The sequence below is a fragment of the Chiloscyllium plagiosum genome, chromosome 24 (assembly GCF_004010195.1).
Source record: "Chiloscyllium plagiosum isolate BGI_BamShark_2017 chromosome 24, ASM401019v2, whole genome shotgun sequence".
In the NCBI taxonomy this organism is placed as follows: domain Eukaryota; kingdom Metazoa; phylum Chordata; class Chondrichthyes; order Orectolobiformes; family Hemiscylliidae; genus Chiloscyllium; species Chiloscyllium plagiosum.
The window spans coordinates 2312558-2324258 of record NC_057733.1 but is presented as its reverse complement, the minus strand read 5'-3'; the positions used below and the strand labels follow the sequence as shown (position 1 = coordinate 2324258).

At 43.5% G+C, this 11701-nt stretch overlaps 1 long non-coding RNA gene across 1 annotated transcript in view; it reads right to left on the bottom strand.

The window, feature by feature from the left end:
- Nucleotides 1-2237: 2237 nt before the first annotated feature.
- LOC122561957 overlaps nucleotides 2238-11701 on the bottom strand; it is a 16714-nt gene continuing 7250 nt past the window's right edge. Inside the window, exons 2-4 of the long non-coding RNA XR_006315173.1 lie at nucleotides 4164-4239; nucleotides 3561-3643; nucleotides 2238-2324 (exon numbers count right to left, since the gene is read on the bottom strand). This is a non-coding gene — a long non-coding RNA (uncharacterized LOC122561957). The remainder of the gene's footprint in view (nucleotides 2325-3560; nucleotides 3644-4163; nucleotides 4240-11701) is intronic.

Below are 11701 nucleotides of genomic sequence, written 5' to 3'. Positions count from 1 at the left end.
TGTGTGGAGTTTGCACATTGTCCCTGTGTCCTCTGGGTGCTGCAGTTTCTTCCCCAAAGATGTGCAGGTGGATTGGCCATGCTAAGTTGCCCCGTCGTGTACAGGGATATACAGGCTGGGTGGATTAACCATGGGGAATACAGGGATAAGGTAGGGGGCTGAGTCTGTGTAGAATGCTCTTCAGAGGGTCATTGTGGACTCAATGGGCCAAATGGCCTGCTTTCACACTATAGGAGTTTTGTGATTCAATGATTTTGCAACACCCAGCCCATAGCCTTATATGCCTGGGCATCACAAGTGTACATCTAAATACTTCTTCAACATTCTGAGGATTTCTGCATATTCCTTACAGGCAATGAGTTGCAGATTCCCACCACCCTCTGATTTTTCCTCACATCTCCTCGAAATGTTTTGCTCCTTTTTCCTTAAATCTGTGCCCCTTGGTCAGTGATCCCTCAAGGGGAAAAGATTCTTATCTTACAGTCTTCTTATTTTTATATACCTCAATCATGTCCCCTCTCAATCTCCTCTGCTCTGTCCAATCTCTCTTCATAACTTAAACTACCAGGCCCAGACAACATCCTGGTAAATCTCCTCTGCACCCACTCCAGTATTATTACACACCATCCATCATGTGGATTCCAGAACTGCACACAATATTTACTGAGGGATATGTTTTGCTTGTGACACCAGACAGAAATCTATTTTTTTTTCTTCAAGACAGTGACAAAGGGTTTTTTATGCTCACGTGAGATGGTTGGCGGGACCTCAGTTAAACATCTCATCTAAAAGATTGCACCTCTGAGGATGCAACTTTCCCCTAATGTTTTCAAATCTCAGAAAAGCCAAGAGCAAGGAAGCTAGGGTGAATCATTCTCAATCCCTTGTTTGTCCTCAACTGAAGCATTATGTCCAGTTCTGGGCACTACACTTTAAGAGGGATGTGAAAGTGCAGGAAAGATTCACAAGGATGGTTTCAGGGATGGGAATTTCAGTAAATCGGATTGTTTGCAGGTGTTAATTGGAGATTGGAAGATTGCAAGGAGATATCATCAAGACATTCAAACTTATGCTCTCTCTGGACAGAATAAACAGGGAAAAGCTGTGTTTCCTTGCAGAAGGATCAAGAAGCAGAAAGCACAGATTCATAATGATTTATAAATGAAGCAAAATACATGAGCTACATCCCAACAGATCCAAATTCTAACAAAACCCAATCCCAATAGATTCAAATCTCAATATCCAAATCCCAACAGAACCAAACCTCAACATCCAAATCCTAACAGGATCGAATCCCAACTCAGCTGAATCCCAACAGATCTGAATCACAATAAGGCCAAATCCCAACAATGCCAACACCCAGCAGATCAAAATATCATTAGGCTATTTCCAACAGAGCCAAATCCCAAAAGAGTAGAATCCCAGCCAAAGCAAATCCAAACAGAAACACAAACCAATATAGCCATATTATAGCAGAACCCAACCCCAAAATCACCAAAGTAGGAGAAAGTGAGGACTGCAGATGCTGAAGATCAGAGTCGAGAGTGTGGTGCTAGAAAAGCACAGCAGGTCAGGCAGCATCTGAGGAGCAGTGTGATGTTTTGGGCCTGGAACGTCGCTCCTCAGATGCTGCCTGACCCAATATCACCAAACCCTAAAAGAACAATTCCCACTCATCCACAGCCAAGTAAACATTTAACAGATCAGTTCACCAACTATTCCACATCCCATCAAAACTACTTTCCATAACCCAAGTAAACGATATCCCGGTGAATCCGAATCTGGAGAAACATTTTCAAAGTAGCCACATCTTCATGTAACCAAACTCCACCAGCAGTGCCTTACCCCAACTTAGTATCATGGTTTGCAGAAAAGCGTGAAATGAAAAGGTTCTGCAGGTATATGAGGACCAAGTTATACACAAATGAATATGTTTTACTCAAACCAACTGATTGTGGTAGAAAGAAAATGCAAATATGTCTGCTCCTGGTCAGTAGTCAGGTATGAGTGGAGGACAGTCTACTAAATAGATGCCCACACCTAGAAGGACTGTGACCAGGTCTGGGAGAGGAGAGGCAATTATAAAGCAGGAAAACCATGTCCCAGCCAAAGTCAATACATTTAGGATTGAGAGGAGAACAGAGGTGACAAAGTTTCCTCTTGGCAAGGCTTGGCTTCCTTTCTCATGGTCTGCAGCCTGGACAGCAGCTTGTCAACTGTGGAGAACATACCCTTAGGATTTTCATTGAGCTCTGAAGCCTCATAATGTTTTTGCATTTTGATTGCAGATTGATGTGCAGATCGCATCTTGGGTAATTAATGCCCTGCAAGTCAAGAAGCACTCATTATTGACAGCACACCATTTACCCTCAAACCTTTGCTAACTCTCTGTCTCCTGACTAAAATGTATCATCAACAATTCTGTACACCCTAAGGACTGTGGTGGTTCAAGAAGGCAGCTCCCCATCCCCTTCTTAAGGGAAACTAAAGATGGGCAATAATTATTGGCCTGGCCAACAACATGCACATCCCACCAAAGAATAATTTCAGAATCTCTCTTCATCCTCCTCCTAATCATGGAGTTTGATGCTCCACATGTAGTACAAGATCCATTTTCTCTTCCATTCTTGATTTCTTTGAGTTCAGGCAACTGTCAAGTCTGACATTCAAAGGTCTCTATCCCCAGTCCTCTCCTCCCGCTTTGCTATAATTTTATTCTCTTTGTAAGATCTCCTCAGAACCTCTCCTTTCATTTGTGCTCTCAGTTCTTGTCCTATTCTCACTCAAAGTCCCCTTCCCCTGCATGCCTCCCTCTGGAACAATGCAAGATATATTTGTGATGTAGAAATTGAACGTAATGTTGTTTGAGTGTAAACAATTTGATTCCTCCACAGGATCCACTGAGCTAGAAGCCTGTGTCCTCCAGTTGCCTCGGCTCAGAGTCTTGCTCTCTGTTACACAATGTAACTTGCTTTTGAATAATAAAAAGACCGATTCTGGTAACCCTCGATGCCTTATCCCTCAGCCCCACCCTCCCTCAATACTTTCCATCAACCACTAAAGTATTGGTGAAGTCTGGGAATACTGTACCATTCCATTTTTAGTTTCAGGGGTGTCTGTGCTTGGGTTTGTCTGTGGGTTCTGGAGGAGGCTTTGTCTTCTGGTTTGGATGTGAGCTTGGAGATGGGGTTAGAGTTCAGGTTTGGATGTGAGCTTGGAGATGGGGTTAGAGTTCAGGTTTGGATGTGAGCTTGGAGATGGGGTTAGAGTTCTAGTTTGGATGTGAGCTTGGAGATGGGGTTAGAGTTCAGGTTTGGATGTGAGCTTGGAGATGGTGTCAGAGTTCAGGTTTGGATGTGGGTTTCGAAATGGTGTTGGAGTTCAGGTTCAGGTGCGGCTAGGTAGGGGGATTGTGAGGTCTGTGGTCTGTGTTTGGGTTTGTCTATGGGTCTGAATACAGAGGTCTTCTGTTCGGATGTGCATGTGCAGGGTGGGGGTTGGGGGGGGAGTGTGTGGTAAGGGACTGAGGGACAGGGGTGTACTGAGGGTTAAGAATTTACCTCATCAGCACAATAGGAGCAGTCTTTGTCCACTCTCATGCAATCAGAGCAGGTTTGACTTCGTTTGAGAAGGCAGCGATTGCCTGAAACCAACAGAAAGTACAAAAAGCATCAAATTGTCAGCAGTGAGCAATGGGAACAACAAAACAGACACACATTCTGACATCAATATCTAAATCACACATTTGACATTGGATTATTCTATGATTTCTTCAAGCGATCACCAGTGAAACAATGAGCTTGTTTAAAAATCTGACATGATGAGAATCATTATTGTACCTTGCCAATTTTGTCACACCCCCTCATCCCACTCTCCAAGTCTCTCACCTCTATCCTCAAGCATCCCTCCCTCCTGATCACTGCCAAGACTGCAGTTACTCAGAAACCATCTGCTCTTCACACACTGACCACCCTGAAAGGCTCAGCAAGCCTTTGGAACCAGGCCTGTTGAGCACCCAAGAGTTTCTGGATATTTGTGCCTATCCATTCCCACAGGAGATTGTTCCTGACAGAGAATTTCTGTGCCATAAAAAAGGTGAGTTCTTAAATGGGGACATAGTAAAAAAAAAGGACACCCCAAAAATTGAAAAGTAGTAATCTCACTTCTCTGGCCATAACACATGGCTCCCATCAGTACCACGATTGTCAATGAGCTCCATAACATCCACCGCTGCATCTCCTGATAAAACAGAAAGTGTTAATGGTTACTGTTCACATTCAAGGTAAACTGTGTCACAGGTTAATCCTCTATTCATTGCCTTATCTGCTATAATCATGAAATGAGAACTTTTAATATTGGAACATGGCTCTTTTTGACCCAAAGACCAACTCCCCCTCAAAGATTAGTCCTCACCTACCCAACCCAATGCTAAGCCTATATATCAAACCCTTTTCTCTTGAAAAAGGAGCACATCAGCCTGGATTCTGTGATGTGTTATGAATGAGCACGGCCAGCCTTCCATTACACTAACATTTACCCTAAACTTTCTATGAGTGTTTGCACCAGAACCTACTTCAAGAGGCATTGTAGCTTTCGACAGACAATCAGAGAGCACTGTGAGCAGGACAAGGAAATTGTAACTGTGGCCAATCAGATGAAAGAACCATTAATGAGGGAAAGAAAGTCTGAACAAGTTAAATTTGTTAATTCAATAACAAATTGTATGTGGAAAATGACAAGAGGGAACAAGTTAGATTTAAGAAGGAGATAAAAAGGGACAAATTAAAAGTGAAAGAAGATTCTTATTGTGTTTTAAAACCCTAATAATTATGACTTGAGTATTACTGAAAAAAGATGCATTTTATTGAAGCTTTTCATCTAACACCTTCAGGACATTTGGCAAGGATACCAATGTAAAGGGAAAATAATATTTACATATGAACATACAAACAAAGAGCAGGGACAGACCATTCAGCCCCTCAAGCCTGCTCTGTCATTCATTAAGATCATGGCTGATTTTATTGTAACCTCAATTCCACAGTTCCCCTTGTCCCTAATAATCTTTCACCGCCTCATTTACCAATTATCCATTCCATCTCTGTCTTCACTGCTATTTCAGGAAAACCATTTCAAAGACATGACCCTCTGAATGAAAACAATTCAGCTCATCTCTGTTTTAAATGGATAAACTATTGGTTTTATGAATATGAAAGGAGAATACTGACTGGTTGGAAGGTTATCTTGGATTGGTAGAGATATTGCCTTGAGGAAAGCATCAGTTGGATGGTCAGGGTTTAGGCCATCGCTCTTGGGTCTGAAGAGTGCCTGGTCTTCTTCAGTATATCTTGGCAGGACAAGGTTTGATCAAGAAGGAGAGCTAAATGTTTCACACTGCTACCAAGCTGTAACAACATGAGTGCTGTTTACCACTAACACGATGCTGTGGTCAAGCCAAAAAAAGGTGTTCTGCTTATCTCACAAATGAATAACCTGATAATGAATTTCAGTTACAGTATGATGGAGGTATGATCTATGTAGGTATGCAATAGTACCATAGGTAACAAGCAAGATACCCAACCAGCCCGCCTTTGCACAACTCACAATACAGTGTCCAACAGTGAATTGATTCTGTTATTGGATGACATTTTCTAACGAATCCCATATACATGAATAACTAATCTGAAAACCAATTTAAGATTGTCCATTGGTCTCGTAGTTTGGTATAGTTGCACACATGGAAATTTTATACATTAATACTTGTTCTATTCAGACAGAAAGAACATGTATAATACTGCACCAGTTTCAATTCAACAAAACAGGTGACAGCCATACGCTGGTTCATTTCTCAGGACAATGCCCTGACTAGTCAGAGTTAACTGTTAGTTTCCATGCAACTGCATATAGGTCATGGCAACATCTCTACCACTTGTCAATCAATCAGCACACTCCTATCATCCAATATAAATACTTCTTTCTCTTTACATTGGTATTTTTTGCATATACTCCTGATCAATGGGTCCATGGATATACTGATCAATGGGTCTATGCAGCAGGAAAAATAATCCAAGCAATCATTGGTCCTGCTGAATGCAAGAAGAAAGGCTATGACAAAATGTGTCTTTTTTGGAAATGATGATCTGAAGGAATGAGACTGTACATGTATACAAGTTAATTATTGATGCCAGAGAGGTTGTTTGCAAGTAGTTGAGATTTGCTCCAACATCAAGAAGATAGTTGTGCTGAAATAATCGAATCTGATGGTTACAGGGTAACAAATGAGATTCTGAAAGGGATTGACAAGCGGATGCTGTTTCCTTTCTGACAGTCTAACCTAAGTGGCACAGTTTCGGTCTTCCAATTAAGAGAGAGATGAGGAGGAATTTCTTATGCCTGAGGAACATTAGTCTTTAGGATTCTCTTCCAGACAGATCAGTGCAGGTGGGGGTATATGTGTGTGGTAGCCCCTCATCATGAAAAGTGACGTTACGACATGGGAAGGTCTTTGTAATGTCTTGTAACGTGGAAAGTCTGTTATACAGCGGCTGTCATGCCTTTCTGGCTGTCAGAAAACCCTTCAGCTCTTACCTCCTGCCATAGCATATGGAAGGATGTAGGGATAAGTGATCACTCAAGACACGCCGTCAAGTCCTGCAGTGGGACTGGAGATTCTGGCCCTGAGGTAGGGACATCACTCACTGTGCTACCAGGCTCCCAATCATTGAATATTGTCCAGACTGCACTATACAGATCTTTGGATAACAAGGTAATCAAAGCCTATAGGAAGCAGACATGAAAGTGCACTGAACCCAGAATCAGATCAACTGTAGTCTTACTGAATGGTGGTATAGGCTTGACAGGAGAATATGTTACTCCTGCTCCTAATGGATAAGATCTTACTGATAAGATGTAAGTGGAAGCTAGGGAACGTGGGGAAATAAATATCAATGCCTTGAAAAGTGTCCATATTCTAAAAGAGGAGCTGGAGGTCTTAAAACACATAAGGGTAGATAAACCACTAGGACCTGGTCTGGTGTATCGCCCAACTTTGTGGGAAGCTAGGGAAGAGATTGTTGAGCCCCTTGCTGAGATATTTGTATCATCGGCAGCCTGGGTGAGGCTGGAGAGTGGCTGGTGTGTGGCTATTATTTAAGAAAGATGGTAAGGAAAAACCAGGGAACAACACACCTGTGAGCCTGGCATCATTGGTCGATATGTAGTTGGAGGGGATTCTGACGGGGAGGATTTACATGCATTTGGAAAGGCAAAGACTGATTATGGATAGCCAGCATGGTTCTGTGCATGGGATATCATATCTTACAAACTTGGTTTGAGTTTTTTGAAGAGGTGACAAAGAAGACTGGTAGAGTGGTAGATGTTGTCTATGGACTTTAGCAGACTAGTTAGCAAGGTCTGATCACATGGAATCTAGGTGAAGCTAGCCAATTGGATTCAAAATTGGCTTGAAGGTAGGAGACAGAGATTACATTAGATTACATTACAGTGTGGAAACAGGCCCTTCGGCCCAACAAGTCCACACCAACCCGCCGAAGCAAACCCACCCATACCCCTACATTTACCTAACACTACGGGCAATTTAGTATGGCCAATTCACCTGACCCTGCACATCTTTGGACTGTGGGAGGAAACCGGAGCAGCCGGAGGAAACCCATGCAGACACGGGGAGAACGTGCAAACTCCACACAGTCAGTCGCCTGAGGGTGATGGTAAAGGGTTATTTTTTGAACTGGAGGCTTGTCACCAATGGTGTGCTGCATGGATCAGTTCTGGGTCCACTGCTTTTGGATGTGACTACAGGACCTATAGTTGGTAAGTTTGCAGATGACACCAAAATTGGTGGTGTAGTGGACAGTGAAGAAAGTTATCTCAGAGTACAGCAGGACCTTGATCTAATGGACCAATGGGCTGAGGAATGGCAGATGGAGCTTAATTTAGATAAATGTGAGGTGCTGCCTTTTGGTAAGGCAAATCAGGTCAGGACGTATACAGTTTCTAGTAGGGGAGTGTTGCTGGACAAAGAGACCTAGGATTGCAGGTGCAGAGTTCCTTGAAAGTGGAGTCGCAGGTAAACAGGATAGTGAAGAAGGCGTGAAGTGAGGAAGTGGTGATGTGTGTACAATTAAAATGTTTATGCTTGCCTTTATTGGTCAGTGTGTTGAGTACAGGAGCTGGGCATCATGTTGCAACTGTACAGGGCATTGGTTAGGCCACTTTTAGAATACTGTGTTCAATTCTGGTTTCCCTGCTATAGGAAAGATGTTGTGAAACTTGCAAGTGTTTAGAAAAGATGTACAAGGATGTTGCCAGGATTGGAGAGTTAGAGTTATAGGGAGAGGCTGAATAGGCTGGGGCTTTTTCCCTGGAGCATCAGAGGCTGAGGGGTGACCTTATAGAGGTTTATAAAATCATGAGGGGTATGGATAGGGTGAATAGACAAGATCTGTTCCTCAGGGTAGGGGAGTCCAAAACTAGAAGGCATGGGTTTAAAGTGAGAGGGGAAAAATTTAAAAGGATCTTAGGGGCAACATTTCACGCAGAGAGTGGTGTGTGTATGGAAGAAACTGCAGAGGAAGTGGTAGAGGCTAGTACAATTAGTGGGCGGCATGGTGGCACAGTGGTTAGCACTGCTGCCTTGCAGCGCCAGAGACCCGGGTTCAATTCCCGACTCAGGCGACTGACTGTGTGGAGTTTGCACATTCTCCCCGTGTCTGCGTGGGTTTCCTCCGGGTGCTCCGGTTTCCTCCCACAGTCCAAAGATGTGCAGGTCAGGTGAATTGGCCATACTAAATTGCCCATAGTGTTAGGTAAGGGGCAAATGTAGGGGTATGGGTGAGTTGCGCTTCGGCGGGTCGGTGTGGACTTGTTGGGCCGAAGGGCCTGTTTCCACACTGTAATCTAATCTAATCTAATCTAATCTGTAATCTGTAATGTAAAATCTAATCTAATTACAACATTTAAAAGGCATCTGGATGGGTATGTGAACAGGAAGGGTTTAGAGCGATAATGGTTAAAATGGTGTCTGGCACGCTTGCCTTCTCTGCTCAGTCCTTTGAGTACAGGAGTTGGGAGGTCATGTTGAAATTGTACAGGACATTGGTGAGGCCTCTTCTGGAATACTGTGTCCAGTTCTAGTTACCCACATATGAAGGATATGATTAAGCTGGAGAGAGTTTAGATGAGATTTCCCAGATGTTGCTGGGTAGTTTGAGTTATAAAGAAATACTGGGATAGGCTGGGATATTTTTCACTGGAATGTAGGAAATTGAGAGGTGACCTGATAGAAGTTTGTAAAGTAATGAGCGGCATAGATAGAGTTAATAGTAGTTGTCTTTTCCCTAAGGTGGGGGATTTCAACACCATGTGGCACATTTTTAAGGTGAGAGAAGAGAGATTTATAAAAGTCATGAAGGGCAATTTTTTTTATACAGAGGATGGTTTGCATGTGGAATGAACTTCCTGAGGAAGTGGTGGATGTGGGTACAATTACAACATTTAAAAGGCATTTGAATAAGTACACAAATAGGAAAGGTTTAGAGGGATATGGGCCAGGAGCAGGCGGTAGAATTGTTTACTTTGGAATTACGTTAGGCATGGACTGGTTGGACTGAAAGGTTGGTTTCCATGCTGTATGATTCTATGACTCTAAATGGGACTAGATCAGTAGAGGATATCTAGCCAGCATGGATGAGTTGGTCCGAAGGATCTGTTTCCGTGCTGTATGACTATAACTCTATGACTCTAAATGGGACGAGATCAATTTAGGATATCAGGTCAGCATGGATAAGTTGGACTGAAGGGTCTGTTTCTGTGCTGTACAACTCTATGACTCTATAACTTGGTTTCTCTCTCCACAGATGCTGCCAGACCTGCTGAGTTTCTCCAGCAATTTCTGCCTTTATTTCTATTTTAACTTTGTTGCATTCCATTATAATTTTTAACGTAATCAAATCACTCTACAGCTTCCTCAGTCTCGATGAAATCAGCTTGAATGTTACACATTTTTCATTACATTTATATTTCTTCACACTGAGCTGCAGATTCATGAATCTGCACTGCACTCTGTCCTTCCTACAACCTTCCTGTAGTGTGGAGCCCAAAATTTCACAGTTCTTCCCCAATGTTTGATGAAACTGCACCTTTACATGTTTACCTTTAGATTCTTTCTGTTGCAAATATCTGTTGGTTTTCCTTTATGGGTTTATCTACCTGAGGCACTGCCAATAAGGTTCTGTATCTCTCTCATGCCTGGGTCACCAGATTGAGTTTTCAAGCCTTAATCCAGAGACTGGAGCCGACAATCTTGGACTGACACTCCAGTGCAGTACTGCAGGAGTACAGCATTGTCAGAAATGATGTCCTTCAGATGCGGTGTTCAACCAAGGCCCAGTCTGGTGTCTCAGGTGAAAAGATTCCTCAGCACCAGGCGATTTATCCCTGGTGCACTGGCCATGACTTTTATTGGTCATCTAATCTCTCAAAAGATGATTCCTTGTCATTATCACATTCCTATTCATTAGATCTTGCTTTTAATATTTTGACTGCCATGTTTGCTACATTACAATTGTAATGTAACTTCCAAAGTTTTTTTAAAATTCATTTTTGTGGAATGTGAGTGGTAATGGCTGGGCCAGCATTTATTGCCTGTCCCTAGTTGCCCTTGTGAAGGTGGTGGTGAACTGCCTTCTTGAACTGCTGCAGTCCACCTGCTGTGGGTTGACCCACAATGCCATTAAGGAGGGAATTCCAGGATTTTGACCCAGTGATAGTGAAAGACCAGCGATATTTCAAAGTCTGAATGGTGAGTGGCTTGGAGGTGAACTTGAAGGGGGTGGTGTTCCTATGTATCTATGTCCTTCTGGGTGGAAATGGTGGTGGGTTTAGAAGGCATGTCTGTGGGTTAAGAAGATATGTTTTGTGAATTTCTGCAGTACAACTTGTAGATAGTACACACTGCTGCTACTTTATGTTGAATGTGGAGAGAGTGGATGCTTGTGGATATGGTGCTAATCAGCGGGAACTGCTTTGACCTGGATGGTGTCAAGCTTCTTGAGTGTTGTTGGGACTACACTCATCCAGGTAAGTGGGGAATATTCCATCACACTCCTGACTTGTGCCTTGTAGACCTTTTATCTCAGCCCGCTTGGAAAGAACTCCCCACCTACATTCGGGACACCACCCACGCCCTCCACCCCCTCCATGATTTTCGCTTCCCCGGCCCCCAACGCCTTATCATCACGATGGACATCCAGTCCCTGTACACCTCCATTCCCCATCACGAAGGACTCAAAGCCCTTCGCTTCTTCCTGTCCCGCTGACCCAACCAGTACCCTTCCACTGACACCCTTCTTCAACTGACTGAACTGGTCCTCACTCTTAACAACTTCTCCTTCCAATCCTCCCACTTCCTCCAAACCAAAGGAGTAGCCATGGGAACCCGCATGGGCCCCAGCTATGCCTGCCTCTTCGTCGGATATGTGGAACAGTCCATCTTCCGCAGCTACACTGGCACCAACTCCCACCTTTTCCTCCGCTACATCGATGATTGTATTGGCACTACCCCGTGCTCCCACGAGGAGGTTGAACAGTTCATCCACTTTACCAACACCTTCCACCCCGACCTCAAATTTACCTGGACCGTCTCAGACTCCTCCCTCCCCTTCCTAGACCTCTCCATTTCTATCTC